We start from the raw sequence: 18,898 nt of genomic DNA, 5'->3' as shown, positions 1-18,898 counted from the left end.
GTACTAACTCAATGGACATGACCTAGGTTGATAGATATTACAATGGATGGGTTTTGGAGCATTGAGATTGGAATGTGATGTGTCGTGTCATTGTGGGTTCCCCATAGTTTCAACCAGTGCGTTGAGAGTTGAGCAATCAATTTTGTAACCCGTGGTTTGTGTAGTACCGTGTTGAGTCGATTTATAGTAGGAGTTTGCACATGAAGGCCCAACCTCTTATGATTGTTGATGACACTTTGTTTTATTGTTTCCATACCCATGGGGGAGGCATTCTTCGTGTTCTAGACTCACAACTATGTGGTGTCTACAAAGAATAGAGCATTGTTCCAGAGAACCTGAGCACCCTGTTTGGGAATGTTGTCAAATTTTTCTTCGAATTGATTTTCAGTTAACCATTTTGTAATGGCAATGCAAACGTAATGGAGAAAGGTGTGTGGAGTCGTTGGTAGCATTGAAGAGTGATTCAATATTGTGGATGATTGACCTTGTAAAGGATTGAGTTGTTTCGGATTCCTAGAAGTTGAAAAGACAGTTTTTTGAAGGTGCTACAAAATTATTTTGCATCGCACTACAAAAATATTTTGTACCGCCCACAACAAGGCAATTTTTTATTTTCATATGAGGTTTTGAGAACCTGATTCGACTTGTTGATTGTGCCATTGATAAGTTGAAGCCCTTGTAAGTTGGATGAGGTTAGGAAAGAGGAGGAGGCCATGAGATATACCTCTCATAACATCTATGAAGGAAATATCCACATCCTCTTTTGACTATTAAGTTGAACTAATATGCAAAATTTCCAAAATTGGATTCTACAAAATAGAATTGTGTACATAAATTTCCAAAATTTCCAAGGTTTTAACGATGTACATAAATTACCTGCATACGAATTCTAAAAATAGAAAGCAAACAATGGAAAGAACATAAAACAAATATACACAAAGATTTTCCCTAGGATCCCAAAACCAGGACTACCAGATTAATTTTTCATTGTATTCATTTCAATGTTACGATACATATATATACATTTCAAAGCATTTATGAACCCCAATCTATTAACCCTGGATTAGAACATATTCATAGTTCTTTTTACCGCATCTACAAAATACCATGGGAAAAAAACTATCATGCCCAAAACCATGTGCAAAACCCATGCACAAAACCATGGGTAGGTCCGCCCACCTAATATAGCATCCAATTTTTTTTCCTAGGGCATAGCCCCAAACCCCATGTAGAAGGGCTACTGCCCCCCTACAAACCCCCTAGCAAGGGGGGGCCTTTCACCCCCACTGGGACACCCCTGTGCATGGGGCTAGTTGTGGAAAGAATATAACACACACCCAAAAATAAAGTGGTATCAAAGCTCAACGATATTTTTGGAGGATGTCAAAATCGTGGAAAGAATTCATGTTTAAAACTATTGGACGAAGCCAAATTTACAAGAAGTTGAGGTAAATCTCCTTTGATTTGAGGTTTGGTGATTATGAGGTGTTGTGCAGATGTAGTGGGGAGTGTCTACCTTGAAGTAGAATATATTGTTCTTTCGCGATAGAATCAAAATATCAGAGATTGGATAGTGATGGATACATGGATAGGTAGATTTACAATTCAATTTTGAAAAAGAGTGTGTAGGCATAGTTGATGCAGGCTATCAAGAAATTAAGGATGTGCAAGGAGCAAGAAGCTCACTTGAAGAGGCTTCAGTGGAAGAAGCATAAGGGACCTTGGAAGAGGTAATTCATAATTACATGACAACTTGATAGTGGATAAAAGAAAAGGGAGGGTATGAAGAGTTGATATGCTCTTGAGATATAAAAAGTGCATTGGTTGGAGAGGAATTATTTCAGAACGTAATGGAAGATGAGATCTTGTTATAGATATTATAAAAAAATAAAATGAATGTAATTTTAGTGCTACTTTGTTCATTAAAAGAATCATGTTTTCAAGACTGAATTGGTAGAAGTTGTCATAGCAAGCAAGCTATGTCAAAGGAGATGGGTAGGAAAGTTCTTAGATGAAAAATAGTGACAAAACTTGACAAGAAAATTAAGGAGAGTGAGCGGTTGAAGATGCAGTAGCTGATAAATTTGGAATCAAAGAAGAAAGCAATCTCAAGAAGAGGTTCTACTGTAGAGAATATAGTGGAGAGAAGAGACAAAGTGGATGAGTTGGTATTGAGTGACAAGCAACAAAATTGATACAGAGAAAAGAAGGGCTAGTTGCATCTCACTACCGGACAAGGAGAGTCACAAGAGATAAAGATGAAGACGATTTTTATTAGTCATAGCATGGGCTCAGAGGAAGGTCACAAGAAGAAGAATAAAAATTCCAAATTAGTGAGTGATGAAGGTTTGAGGAAGAGATGATGGAATTAGGGGAAGAACTCAATCATGCGGAATAATTGCTACAAGAGAGTCAAGATTACCAGAGTTATAAGCATGAAGATTTATGTTGAATATGGAGGTCTAAACCAGTGAAGGGATGACAACAATAATAAAAAATTATTCAGCAACAATTGTGAGAATATTGAACAAGGAGGTGATGGTCTCTTATTTTTAGTCAATTTTGGATTGATTGTTGATTACAAGTAGTAGTAATGAGTGTTTGCAGTTGAGGATGATTGAAAGGAACCTTGTGGTATAAAGTGAAGGGAAAATAGTAGAGTTGTCATAGGAATAAGGTGAGTAATTTCATGCAGAATCCAAAAGAGCAGAGAGTTCTCAGATGAAGATTTGAGAGGAAGGAGTCAGCAGAAATCCAGGGAGAATACTAGGCATGGAAGAGCTTAGTATGGTATTTATAAATAGGTTGATGGAGTCAGCTTGTTACAATGGCTTGTGTACAACTCATAATGGGAAAAGAGAAACTCATAGAAGGAATATATTTTTGATTGTTAAGAGTCATAGTAAAGGTTCACAAAGAAGCCATAGTAGATTAGGTCAAGATAGACTTGATAGAGAAGTAGCTGAAATCAAATTAAAACTAGAGATGATGAGAAGATTGGTACAGGAAGATGAGGAATACTAGGGTTATAGATAGATTCTTCGAAAGAGAGTGAAATGGAGTTTGTTGCACATGAAGTAGGGATAGAGTAAATGCTCAGTTAGAGACAAAGCTCAAGGGGGTTGAGTTGTAGCCATGGAAGGATAACCTAATGGTGATGAACACATGTGATGAAGCATATGAAGATTTGATGCACAGTCAGAAGAAATATTTCAGCCAAATATTGAGTTAGAGGATGAAATTGAAAAAAAGAAAGAATGAAGGTATATTTGTTTGGATGAAGGGACAACCTGTGATGTGTTGGCAAGTTGAATAGTTCAACAACAAGTAAAGTTCATAGTTTACAGTGAAAGAAGTAGAAGAAGGTACTAGTTGAGTAAAGTTTTGGTAAGAAATTTGTTTCATTCTGTAGATGATAGTTGAGGAAGGTGAGGATATTTGCAGCAGCCAAGAGCAGGGAGTGCTTCTAGAATTCGAGAGAAGAGAACCTGGAAGATGCGAAAAGCCCAAACTTAGGAGAAATTTTGGTTAGGTATCATGTAGCAACAAAGAGAGTTGTTACTGTAGAGGCATATTACAAATCATGAGTTAAAGTTGTTCAAGAAAACTAGATGCATATGACCAGGAGGTCATATATTTCTCACCTTAGGAGTCTAATGCAGGTGCATAGATGGAGCACAAAGTCTGAGGGAGACTGGACCAAGATTTTCCAATATGATCGGATCACAAGATAATGCTGGCAAAAATAATAAATGTTTTGTATATATTTGTATTAGGATATGAGTTTTGTTGTTAGAGTAAGTTAGAGGAAATATTTCCTAATGTAAATATAATTCAGTTTCCATATTTTGTGACAAGGGGAAACGAATCATCACTTGTGACTCTTGGTTACCTATGTAGCTTTATTTATAAAGAAATGTGCATTGAGAGGAAGAGGATGGTGCAGCCGAGTGTGAAACAATGAAGAGGAGAAGCTTCAATGCTAGGATAATAGGCAGAGGATGAGAGGATTGGGCTACACATGCCCACATTGTAAATTTTGCTAGTTTAATGTATGATGAAATTTATTATTGAGAAAATATATCCATGTGCCTCTGTGCTTGTATTTCCTCTATCTGTCTATTGTTAATGAGGTTGTTTGTAGGCGCTTATTAAGAATTTGAAATGTGCTGAGAAATGTATCATGGTTGTATGTCTTCATTTAGAGTTTGGAGGTGTCGACAAATAGCATGGTTGTAGGCTTTCATGTCAAATCAATTCTTAGAGTTAAGTGTAATTTAGGGCTGAATACATAGCTACATGTGTGTATGTCTTAGAAGTCGTGTAAGGAAACCTTGTAGCCATTGTATTGTCTACTTGTGGATTTTGTTGAATTGTAGTTAGATTCCTGTGCATTGTTATCCCTAGAAGCCTGCACTAAGAAACTTGATTTTAATCAATGGATCTGGGCATGGTAGCTTCCATTGTCGTGACAACAAAGTATGTAGAAGAAACTCATGCAATTGTGAGGCTATACTAACTCAATGCACATGGGCTAGATTAATAGATAACACAATGGATGGATTTTGGAGCATTACGATTGGAATGTGATGTGTCCTAGTTTTGTGTGTTCCCCTTGGTTTGATCCAGTGTGTTAAGAGTTGAGTGATCAATTTTGTAGGTTTTGGTTTTGTGTAGTACCTTGTTGAGTCGATTTACAGTAGGAGTTTGCACATGAACACATAACCAGTTGTGATCGTTGAGGACTCTTTGGTCTATTGTTTCCAAACCCTTATGGGAGCATTCTTCATGTTCGCGGGTCATGTTTGTATCGTGTCTACATAAAGTAGAGCATTTTTTTAGAGAACCTGAGCACCCTGTTTGGGAATGCTGTCAAATCATTCTCCAGACTGATTTTCGGTTAACTAATTTGTGATGGTAATGAAAACATAATGGAGAATGACATGTGGAGTTGTTGGTAGCGTCAAAGAGTGATTCAAGACTTTGGAGAATCGACCTTGCAGAGGGTCGAGTCGTTTTGGCTTCCCAGAAGTCAAAAATATGCTTTTCTGAAAGTGTTATGAAAATATTTCGCAGCATGCTACCAAAATATTTCATAGCAACCCACAACAAGACATTTTTTAAGTTGTGTATGAGGTTTTGAGATATTTTTGACTGAGGGTTGTGTTGTTAATAAGTTGAATCCCTTGTAAGTTGAATGATGTTTGGAAAGAGTAGGAAGGCATGAGAGAGACCTATCATAACATCTCGAAAGGAAATATCCACATCGTCTTTTAATTGTTATGTTTAATTAATATGCAGAATTTCCAAAATTGGATTCTACAATACAAAGTTGTGCTTGTGGGTGTTGTTTTGTCATGAGGTATTGGAAGAGGGTTAGGACAACACGACATGTCCGCGTTAACTTTGAACATAGGTAAAGAGCGGAATCAATAAAATGTTTGTTTTTAAATATTAATTATTGTTTTATATAAATATCCTATTAGAGTTAGATACTAATAGGTATATGATTATATTATATATATAACTATTATTATTGGAAATAATTTTTTAACATTAGTTACGTTTAAATTAGTTTATAATATTACAAAAAAATATAAACATAAAATTATTTTTAATTAATTAAATCAATTTTATTTTATATTTTAATAAAAAAAGTTAATCAGATAAGATTTACAAATACATGATATAAATAAAAATTTACTCTTTAGATCAACAACCAATTTATTTTATCTAAATTGATTTTTTCCTAATCTACATTCATTTACTAATAATCATTAATCACAATATAAATATAATTTACCCTTTACTCATACTTTCATTAATAAATAAACATAAATACCATAATTTCCTGACAAATAAAATTTACTCTTTAGTCATACTTACAATAATAATAAATAAATGTAAATACCACAATTTCCTAATTAATTATTTTTTCCCCTTTACTCATACATTAATAATAAATACATGTAAATACCACAATTTCCTAATTAATTATTTTTTCCCGTTTACTCATACTTTTGTTAATGAATAAATAAAAGTACCAAAATTTCTTAACAAAAAGGATTATGATATGTAATAAAGGGATTGGTCGAGAGCCTTATCTAAACTTAACATTTATGTTTTCTTTCTTTAAGCCCTGGAGGTAATGGAGGTAAAGGAAGGTTGTTAGTATTAGGTGAGTTTTTGGTATACTCGCTTAAAAGTCAATACATTAATATTTATTAATGCTAAAAAGATTTAGTTAATCATGTTACTAATTTGGATGAGAGAAATCAGAACCATTTTCAACCGTCATAAATAACATGAATTATATATATATATATATATTTTTTAAAAATAAAAATAAAAAAAAATATTTTTAAATATTTTATATATATAAATTTTAATATAATATAATATAAATATTTTAATTATATATATAATTTTTCAAATAACAATTTTCATCTCATTATATAATATTATTTTTTCAATATACAACTAGTATAAAATTGTAGGTTGGGTTGACAAAGACGATCTAAAAGTATTGCTTTTAGTTTTAATAGTGAATTACAAAATGCTCTTTGATTCGCGATAATATATAATATGATTTTTTTATATTAATTTATTATTTATTTGCTAATATGATTTATTGTAATCAATAATGAATATAATAACTATAGTTTCAATATTATGATTTATCAAAGTTATATTTTAACAATAATGGTTGATAAATATAGTTAATTATGATTATGGTTAATTATATTTATTTATAATTAATTATTAGTTATAATTGATTAAAGATATGTTTGTATCATTATAACTAATTAAATATATAGATAGTTTTGATAATTTACAATTATTTTGATTATAAGTAGCGATATATAAAATTTGTATAGTTGAATATGATTTATGGTTTACCATGATTAATTATTAAGTATATTAAGAAAATAATTATATAGTCTAATCATATAAATGAGCACAACCACATTTATATTAATATAAATCTGGCTGATAAAAACATATAGACGCATATCAACCGATATAAATATTATTAATAATATAATATAATATTATTAATATTTATAACATTATTATTAATAATATTAAATAATAATAAACTAATATAAATTAATGAATAACCATTTAAAATAATTTTCGAAATAAATAATAGCAGATATGAGCAAACATTATCAATTTATCATATTATTATTATTAATATTAGATAATATTATTAATATTACATATTAATAAATAAATAAGTATAATAATAAATAAATATAAAATAATGAATAATAATTTAAAATAATTTTAGAAATAAATAATAGCACACGTAATGAAACATTATAAAAAACTAAACACAATTTAATAAACCCAAGGGAATAATAAACCTAAGGGATTAAAACTAAAAACCTAAGTTATAAACCCAAGGGAGTAATATTAAACGTAATGGATTAATATTATAAACCCAAGGTATATAAACCTTAAGATAAATACTATAAATGAGACAATATTTGTCACAATGCAACATTGAACCATGTTTGACCATGGTTAATTTTCATATTGAGACAATCTTTGTCACAATGAACATTTGACCATGGTTTACCATGATTGGCTATTTTTTACCATGGTTGATCATGGTTGGCTATGATTGACGATGGTTTACCATGATTGATATGATAAACCCAAGGGAATAATAAACCCAAGTGATTAATATTATAAACCCAAGGAATTGATATTATAAACCAAATGGGTTAATACCAGAACCTGAAGGGATTATGAACCCAAAGGAATAATATTAAACCCAAGGGACTAATATTATAAACCCAAGGTATATAAACCCCAAGATAAATATTGTAAACACTAAAATAAACATGGTTGACAATGGTTGATTTTCATATAGAGGAAATCCTTATCACAATGTGATGTTAGACCATGATTTATATTATAAACCTAAGGGAATAATAAACCCAAGGGATTAATACTAAAACCCCAAGGGAATAATATTAAACCCAAGGGACTAATATTATAAACTTAAGGTATATAAACCCTAAGATAAATAGTATAAACACTAGAATAAACATGGTTGACCATGGTTAATTTTTATATTGAGACAATCCTTATCACAATGCAACGTTGGACTATGGTTCACCATGGATGTTTTTCATATCAAGACAATCTTTGTCACAATGCAATGTTCGACCATGACTGACCATGGTTGACCATGATTGTCCATGATTTTCATATGGAGACATTTTTTGTCACAATGCAACATTTGACCATGGTCGACCATGGTTAACCATGGTTGACTATGATTGACCATGATTGATATTATAAACCCAAGGGAATAATAAACCCAAGGGATTGATATTATAAACCAAAGGGAATAGTAAACCCAAGCGATTATGAAACATAGGGAATAATATTAAACTCAGGGGACTAATATTATAAACCCAAGGTATATAAACCCTAAGACAAATATTATAAACACTAAAATAAATGTGGTTGAACATAGTTGATTTTCATATCGAGACAGTCCTTGTCATAATGCGACATTTGATCATGGTTGGCTATGATTGATGATAGTTGACCATGATTGATATTATAAACCTAAGAGAATAATAAATCTAAGTGATTGATATTATAAACCAAAGAGAATAATAAACCTAAGGGATTAATACCAAAACCCCAAGGGATTATGAAACCCAAGGGAATAACAAGCGACTAATATTATAAACCCAAGATATATAAACCCTAAGATAAATACTATAAACACCAAAATAAACTTGTTTGACCATGGTTGATTTTTACATCAAGACAATACTTATCAGAATGCGCCATTTGACCTTGGTTGGCTACTATTGACGATGGTTGACTATGATTGATTTTATAAATCTAAGAGAATAATAAACCCAAGGGAATAATAAACCGAAGGGATTAATACTAAAACCCCAAGGGATTATGAACCAAAGGGGAATAATATTAAACCTGGGGGACTAAAATTATAAACCCAAGGTATATAAATTCTAAGATAAATATTATAAACACTAAAATAAGCATGGTTGACTATGTTTGATTTCCATATTGAGATAATCCTTATCATAATGTTTTGTTGGACAGTGGTTAAACATGGATGTTTTTCATATCAAGACAATATTTATCACAGTGTGGCATCGAACCATGGTTGACCATGGATTTTTTTCATACCGAGACAATCCTTGTCACAATGCGATGTTCAACCATGGTTAATTAGCCTGATGAGACTGACCTATGTCCTTGTTCATTAGGTTCTGACTCGCACTCTTCTAACAACCCATCAACCCCCTTCAAAGGCCATTTTCGTGTCATTTATGGTATGTTGAACGACGTTTAGTTTGACACTACTACCCCAGTGAGCCTAATTGAGAGCTCGGTTGAGAGATAAGGTCATTGACCATGGTTGACCATGTTTGATTCTATAAAACATGGTTGACCATGATGGTTGACCATGATTGTCCATGATTGTCCATGATTTTTACATGGAGACAATTTTTGTCACAATGCGACATTTGACCATAGTTGACCATGGTTAACCATGGTTGACTATGATTGACCATGATTAACCATGATTGATATTTTAAACCCAAGGGTATAATAAACCCAAGTGATTGATATTATAAATCGAAAGGAATAATAAACCCAAGGGATTAATAATAAAAACCCAAGAGACTATGAACCCAAGGTAAAAAAATTTAACCTAAGGGACTAATATTATAAACGCAAAGTATATAAAACTTAAGAAAAATATTATAAATACTAAAATAAACATGGTTGACCACGATTGATTTTCATATTCAAACAATCCTTGTCACAATGTGACATTTGACAATAATTGACCATGGTCAACTATGATTGACGATAGTTGACCATGATTGATATTATAAACCTAAGGGAATAATAAAAATAAGGGGACAATAAACCCAAAGGAATAATAATTTTTTTTTTAAGCTTGGTAGGACTACATCTTCATCATGTCCAATATATCACCCTGATCAAGGCAGGGAATTGAACCAGTGACTTCACATCAAGGAGTTCCTCAACAAAGCACCTAATCACCATCTATCCAAGACCCCATGGACAAGCCAAGGGAACAATATCAAACCCAAGGGAATAATAATAATAATAATAAAAATATTATTATTATTATTATTAAAACGTATTTTAATAATGTTCGTGATATTTAGTTTTTTAAAGGATAATCTCTTTTAACATTTTCTATGTATATAATGTTAAGGTTCATCTTAATTTCGAAATTAAAAATTAAGGAAAAAATTGTAGGTAGAGGAATTTGTTGTCTTCAAGTACTTGATAAATCCAAAGTTACGATGAATTTAGAATTTTGTCTATCCAATTTAGTTGTGTGATACTCTTTAAACATTATTATATATGGATATATGGAAAATATTTCAATATCAACAATAAATAAAATATTTTTATAATAATTTAAATACCTACATACATAGAGTACTTGAAATTAAAAAAATCTTATTTTATTCATAATTTTTTTTAGATCTGAATCTCAATCTCAATAAGCCTCAATATAGGAGATATGTATAATTTTTTTGGTTCTTATCATGTGATATTCAAAAAATTATTAAAATAAATGAATATTTCAATTATCATCCCAAATAATTCAACTTAATTTTTCTCTCTTTATACGTAAAGAATTTGAATATTATTGTGAAAAAATTTGATACAATTAACATATCACATTTAACAAGTGTAATATGCATCATTGTTGATTAGTACTTGCTTATTATGAGTAATTTATAACAAAACTTACAATAACTAGGATAAAAATAATACTACTACTATGTAAAAAAATGTCTATATTTAAAGTAATTTTCTAACCTACATTTGATATTCAAAAAACTATTAAAATAAAAGAATATTTCAATTATCATCCCAAATACTTCAACTTAATTTTTCTCTCTTTATACGTAAAGCATTTGAATATTATTGTGAAAAAAGTTGATACAATTAACACACAACATTTAACAAGTGTAATATGCAGCGTTGTTGCTTAGTACCTACCTATTATGCATAATTGATAGCAAAACTTATTGTAACTAGGATAAAAATAATACTACTACTATGCAAAAAAATGTCTATATTTATAGTGATTTTTTAACCTACTTTTTAAAAGTATATTACTATTTTTTTACATCTAACATAAGGTACTAACTGGGATTTTTAAATGACACTAACTTCCATGGTTGAGCATGGTTTGTGATATACTTGAGACACAAATTTAAGATATAGTTTTTGGTGATCACAAAGATACATAGAACAAATCCTATGTTATATGACAACTAACATACTATAGTAATTAGAAGTTATAATGGCACTAACTTCCATGAGGCCCTGTTTGACGAAGAAAAACCCCTAGAATCCAAAGCTCTGAAACCAAATGTTATGCAACCAACTCAGAAAAAGATAGATCAATGACTTAAAAATTGTCCTCTTTGATGGGGAAACCTCCTTTACATTACATAAATGAGCAATTCTTGGATTCTACGAATGAAAAGATCTCGTTTGTATATATAGGAGTCTAAGGGGTCACAATATAATGAAAGCCTACATAACAATAATAACGTAAGGGCACAACAATAATAATAAGGGTGATACACTAGTATTATATGGACGTAACATGTTGTTTCATGGACAACTTAAATATTGTGAATGGATCAAGGATTATATAAGCAATCTCTCAATAGGTTTGGTTCACCACATCCCTAACACTTCAACCGTTCTCTCTCCTTGACCCCACTGATATTTTTATTGTTCAAATCCATGGGTTTTGACCCAATTTAAGATTGTGTTAACTGATTTAAATTTCCCTTGCAAAATTTCTTCTCCTGATGGTCCTTTCCAAAATTCTTAAGATAATAGGGTTTTTTTCTTTTTGTACTCTTTACAGTCTTATTTTTGTCCTTACCTTGCCACAATTTTAAGCCTTCACTTCTATTATTGAACTATTGATAACACAATCTAACTTTCCTTACTGCCTCATCCATTGTCTTAGGATTACCAAAGTCAATCCTTTCTTTGTAAGAGGATGGTAAATAGTTCAAAATTTGTTGTACCTTGGCTTTATCTTCTTTAATATAGGCAACATACCATAATAAGTTTGTAAAAATTTCCACAAACTCATCCACAGTTAATTGTCCCAACCTTAACTCATGGAACCCCTTGGACAAATCATCATAATATTGCTCATTAAGATATCAGGACTTAAATTGCTTCTATAATTGCTCCCAAGAAACTATTTTTTCTTCCAACTGGTGTACATTTTTTGCCTCTTCCCACTAGAGAGTTTCTTTTCCTTGCAGCTAGTAAATGGCCAATCTGGCCTTCAAATTAATCTCATACTCATAAACATGAAAAATATTTTGTCATGTTAAGAAACCATGCTTCCACATCCTCCTCCTTTTCTGTACCAAAGGTAGGAATTTTGATTTTCCTAAATTCTCCTTATAACTCTATTTTCTTCTTTCCTTTCTATGATTTAAGATACATCTTATCTAAATCACCTCCACCTTCATACTTCTCTGATTCTATTTCTAGTTTTTTCCTTTTCAATGCTTCTAGTTCTATGGTTCTATGGCTAGATTTTTTGGTCAAATCCCTTATCATCCTATCTTGTTCCTCATTATCCTTTAGTGGGAATTCATTGCTACTTCTGAGATAAGCCAACTATTGTTGTATATTCCTAATGACATCCATAAATTAAGAGGTTTGTGGGGTACTTCCATTACCCAATTCCACATATAATTCTTCACCACCTATTATGGATGGAGGGGGATTCTTTGGCATTCTATGGTGGTCTTCTTCACTCAAGTACCTTATAAACAATACATAATGTTATCAACATCTCATAGTTACACTTCTATACATTTTCCATTTAATATGATGGTTCCTTCCACACCCAATATTTAAACTTTCTCCGATACCATCTGTAATATACCTGACTTGCATCAATTTAGTTTTTTTATTTATAATTAAAATATCTTACACGCAAATAGTTGCTTGTTCCTTTTTACTATATTTTTGTCAACTATTACTTGCAATCTACTATTACTTGCGGTTAGGTAACTATTTAAAAAAACATATTCTAGCATCATTTTTTTCTATATTGCACAAAGTTAAGAAACAAATGTTCACTCAACTTGACTATAGAACTCCACTCTTTCGCCTTTGACCAATTCCTCTTGTTCCAACATGATTGTTATATCTTACAGTTATATAAAGTTATCTACATAACATTATAGTCTTTTATTTTGCTTTCCCTCAAGGCGAAGGGGTCACATATTTCCTTAGTTATGGTTTAGGTGCACATTGGTGCAATACTTCAAAAACATCCTAAATTATTTTATTTACCTAAGGCTTCCATATCTATAAAATTTATTTAGGGCCCACATGAAAATACACATTTACTTGGTATGAAAGCCTCTAGAAGAGGTTCATAGTTCATGGTTCATGTGTCTCTAATACCATATATTATTTTTAACTTGGCTTGCCCTTGCATGTGGTGACAAAAACCTTCCCAATGGTTGCCAACTTCCCTTACCTTATTCGACAATCAGTGTTACAGTTTCTGGGCTCCATACAATTTTCGCTAAGTCGTAAGGGTTCACATTGTATGCACATGGTTGTTGGTCCGTATAGGTACAATAGTAATGGTGGACAATAGTGATGGTGGCTCTTGATCCAACGGTGGAAATCTTAATAAAAACCCTAGACTTTTCCCAAATCGCCTCACGTGGTCGCATTTGGGTTTTGTAATTTTCTTTGTCGAGAAGTGTGTCTCACTGAGAGAGTGGCCCTCCTGTGGCATCTCCAAGTCACATCCAAATGTTTACCTTTCTTAGCGCCCTTGAAAGCGTAGGATTCCTCGTCGTGGTGCTATCCTCTTCAAACAATGTCGTAAGGTATTTTTCTTAGTTTATTAAGGGTGTTTCCTCATCTGCGTTTGGTTTGTTCTACATATATATTCATTGTTTGTCTGTTGTGAATATTTCCTTACCCAAAATTCCTTTTTGCACCAGGTTTGGTGGACTGTCCTCATTACTGTAGACTTGGAATGTTGGATCTATTTTTTTTCTTCTTTTCCTATATACAAAATTCTTCGCCAGGAGGTTGTTATTATGTAGGACTTTTTCTTCAGTTACAAAATTTCCTACCCATTTATGAATTAGTTATTTTTTCCAGTACTGAGCCATGGTTATCAAACTCTTCGCTCGTTGAACAAATATTCGTTGGCATGCCTTGTAGGTTATCTAGTTTTATGGTTACCATGGTAGCGTTTCCTCTTTGGATGATTTCCTACCCATTTATGAATTAGTTATTTTTTCCAGTACTGAGCCATGGTTATCAAACTCTTCGCTCGTTGAACAAATATTCGTCGGCATGCCTTGTAGGTTATCTAGTTTTATGGTTACCATGGTAGCGTTTCCTCTTTGGATGATTTCCTACACACTCGAAGACTAGCATGTAATTTATTTCATTTTTTTCTTTTCAACCCGTATTCTTCTTACTCCAGATTCATGAGACCCAAAATTTATTTTCTATCAGTCAGAGGGTTTCAGACCCTAGGGACAAATTTGGTATCATTCTTTTATTAAGTCGCTTTGGTTAAATTTCTTATGTTTGGTACTCACTGGCTCCCACTTGTGTATTGGGTTTTCCGTTCTTTACTAGGTAATGGAGCGCCAAAGGTTCCTCCAACTACAGGTAACTATTGACATGTGTTTTTGTTTTTTTTTTTTCATTTTGACCTTACCCTGCTTATACGCACTCTCCTATTGAATGTTCGGTGATAGGTACTATCTTTCTGAGGCCCATTCAATCCAAGCTCATGACATCGTGTGCCTTAGGATCCCTTCTTGCTATTGAATACAGGTCAGTGACAAAATATATTCATTATTCCCTGGCTATTCGGTTTCTATCGCAGGATTACGGAAACCCTTACCGTTTTTTTTGAAAAGTTCAAAGTCACGTGATTTTATGTGTCTTTTCTTTTGGGTTGTTATGTGTAAAAAAAAAATAGGAGAGAATAACTCTGCTCAGAAATCTATGATATGTATTGTTTCATGTTGTGTTCGTCCATTCCAAAAGGAAACCATAGTAGCTACAGTGCAACCGAAATCTCAAGTTTCTCTTGCATTTCTTATCATTTTACTATGATTCGACCTTCCGAGGCCAGAGATGTATTTCTTTTATTTCCTAAGACACAATTGTGCTTACACAGAAGTTATATGCCAATAATGTTATTCTCTGTCTTTTTTCCTAATTTTTCTTATAAATGTTTGTGAATTAAACTAACGAATAAATCACGTTTTTTCTTGCACATTACCCTTTTCCCTTTTCTCAATATTAAGAAGTATCGTATTAAATTCTTATTATTATTCGACTCCCTATGTTTCCCCCTCATCCTGTTTCTTTCTACTACTTTGACCTGTAAATGATAGGTCTTGTTACTGATATGCAAAGAGTACATTATGCAATGTTATTTCATATTATGATGTAGCCTCTCCCTTTTTGTTTCAAATATGTGACCAACAATTTAGTAAATATTATCAACAGGGTCTTGGAACTTCCAAACATACCCGACTTGTAGTTACGTTCTTTGGTAGTAGGATTTTCATTAGCATCAACATCTATTACATTTGCCCGTTTAGGTGGGGTTTTGTCGGTTAATTTCCATATATATGCGCCTCTGTTTTTCCCACTAAACGGACTAAACAAATACGTGAACAATTACTTCTCTCTCCCTATTTTTATTTTTATTGGCCCAAAATATTAAATTTAATTCTATCAAAACCTATCATGTATCTTTAATCTATAACGAAAATAAAATTAATTATATATATATATATATATATATATTTTGTTCTATTCTGAACACAAAATGGTAAAAACTACTGGTTGATTTCTCCTACCGACTTTTACTACTAAAATTTGTAATTCTCACAAAATTCTGTTTATGAGTCCACATATGTTTATTTTGCCTACCGATTGTACATAGTTCACTATTTCGAAATACTTTACCAATGAATGATATGGAATTCAATATCTCCTAATCAAGAGTCTAATTCTTCCATCAATCTGGCACATTCTATTTATAATTATCCCCTCTAGAAGTCGAATCATATCATTCACAGGGAATTTCCCTTACTAGGAGATTCATCTGTAATTACAATTATTTTTTATTTGACATAAATCATTGTTACCATAATTAATATAGAATATCTTAAAATTGCTCTATTATTGATCAATATATGTACTTAAACACATAATCCATCAAAGTGTAGAACATAAAGTTTTCTTTGCGGGAATATATAAAATAAACTTTAATTGGTGTTGTTATCACTCCAGGAAACTCTCCTAGGTTGCAGCTCAGAGATGCCTGGTAACATATAATCTTCAATATGGATTTGGATTTGGATTTCTAGGAGCAAAGGTATTAGGAACTCTTCCTTTCCCAAGGTGTTGCTCAACCTTTAATTTGGATATTTCAGAGGCTAATGACTATATCATTTTGCTCATTTTATCTATCTTGGGATCTGAAGATGATGAAGACTCGCCCCTCTTTCTTCTTCTATCAACATTTCCCTTGAGCTTCTCTGCAGCCATGATGTTTGATTCTACTTCCAAGGTTGCATCCTGCATGTCAGCCAAAGTAGCACATCACCTCTCCCTCAACAGTAGGTAGAAATCGGAATCAAAAGCATTGGCATAGGTGAGTTTAGCAGAGGTAGTTGTGGGTTTTACTTTAGTTGGTATTTTGTTGTACATGCGGTTAAATCTCTTATCAAAATCAAATAGAAACTCACAATTTCCCTCTTTAACTTCCCAAACTCAGTGTGGTAGTAGAGGAGATCCTTCTTATCCCCCAAAGTCTTTAAGAATGCATCATCTAAAGCCTCAATATCTGCTATAGATCTTGGGGTCAGTTCTCTGAACCATTTTCTAGCTTCTCCATCTAGGCTTTGGACAAAGACACTCATCCACACATCATCTTCACTAAGGTCCAGGTTATCAGCATAGCTATAGAATGACTCAAGATATTCTTCATCTATAACACCTTCAGTCTCAGTGAACTTAGGCCTATATTTCTGATATTCTCCAGTAGGAATGGCATTCAAAGGAGTGAATAGTACTAGAGGTCCATACCTAGTAGCTATGATTCTTTCCATTTTGGTGGGTTCTTGCGGACCTTCCATAGTTGTGGTGGCTATAAGGGTAGTAGAGAGGGCTGAGGAGTGATTGATAGGACTAAAGGAGTATGATGGATAGGAGGTGAGGTTTCCTTTGGGAATACAACAAAAGGAGAACCTAAAGAATAAGGAGCTTTATGAATCTCTGAGAGTTTCTCTTCATTGCTAGTATTAGATGCTATACTCTCAACAGTATTTGTTCTATTGCAGGATTTTTTTGAATAGATATAGAATATTGTTTAGGTTTACTTGAACCTGATGCTCATTTCTACAATACCTTTCTTTCTTTGATGATCCTTTCAGGGTCAGGTATTGGGTCAGCTTGTGGCTTCTCAGTATTTCTTTGAGTATGTCTCACAAACTGAGCCAGAACTATGAAGTGGAGTCACCAAGAGGTTCGTCCTTCAGTAGAGTCGTTAGATAGATGATTACAACCAAAAAAGTGCATGGACTTTGTCTATCATCAAAGTTGGATCTATGTTGTCTCCCAGCGAAGCTGAGCTTCAATCTCTTGTCCCCAGCAACAACACCAATTATGTCATCACTCCAGAAAACTCTCCTAGGTTGTAGCTCGGAGATTCCTGGTAACATATAATCTTCAATATAGATTTGGATTTGTATTTCTAGGAGCAAAGGTATTAGGAACTCTTAATTTCCCAGGGTGCTTCTCAACCTTTAATTTGGAGATTTCAGGGGCTAATGACTCTATCATTTTGGTTCAACTTTTGAAGACTGTGGAGACTCTACTCCTTTAGCTTCTTATCTTCATTTCAACAATATAAGCTTCTTTTGTTGTTACATGTTCAATTCCCATTTTATCTATTTTCTATGCTTGCACTTGAATAGATATTCATGTTTTCTACTGTGTCTAATGCCAGATAACTGTCATCTTATCTCTGCATTGACAAATTAGATTTGCAAGTTTCATATACTTCCTGTAGCTAGCCATTCATATGTTTTTATGTATGCATCTGTTGGTACAATCAGTATTCTCTATATATCCATTGAATCTATAAACAATTGAGCATTAGTGGTCTAAAGCCTTGTATTGTTGAGGGTGTTCATGCATGTCTTGAGTGAGAATAGAGCTGAAATGGTTATCTGACTTGATCCAAACCATCATCCATTCCAATAATTCAGAGAACAATATTGAAGATTATATGGTACGAGGCATCTTCGAGCTGCAACCTAGGAGAGTTTCCTAGAGTGATAACAGGTGTTGTAGTATCTCATCAAAGAAAAAACCATAATAATTTTGCAAAAATAGTATCAATAATTCCTTAACTAGAACCTCAGAACATCATAATATAATCAGACACAGTTTTCCTTACTGTATTTCACATATTTCATATAATTGACCAATCAATCAAAATATAAACGGATTGTAATACAAACATGTTGATTTTTCCCAACCATATCAATCCCTGTAAATGCACTTGAGAAACACACTTTCCTCTAAACCATGGACTGATCCACCAGTTCCCCTCGAGCTGAGATATGCTTGCCCAGAAATCAACAGCCTGTTGTGATTCCTGATAGGATACTTTATGCATTAATTCCCTCGCAAATTTTTCCTTAGCGACGTCTCACTTTTCAGGGGTCTGCTAGCCCACTAGCCTATGCTTTTTTTCTTCCTTCTTTCTCTTTTTTCCGAAAAGGTA

This window comes from Pinus tabuliformis, chromosome 4_1 (genome assembly GCF_031772625.1).
Source record: "Pinus tabuliformis cultivar Carrire ecotype Pingquan chromosome 4_1, CPIR1, whole genome shotgun sequence".
Taxonomy (NCBI): Eukaryota; Viridiplantae; Streptophyta; class Pinopsida; order Pinales; family Pinaceae; genus Pinus; species Pinus tabuliformis.
The sequence above is the reverse complement of the archived record's forward strand: the minus strand, read 5'-3'. Positions refer to the sequence as shown.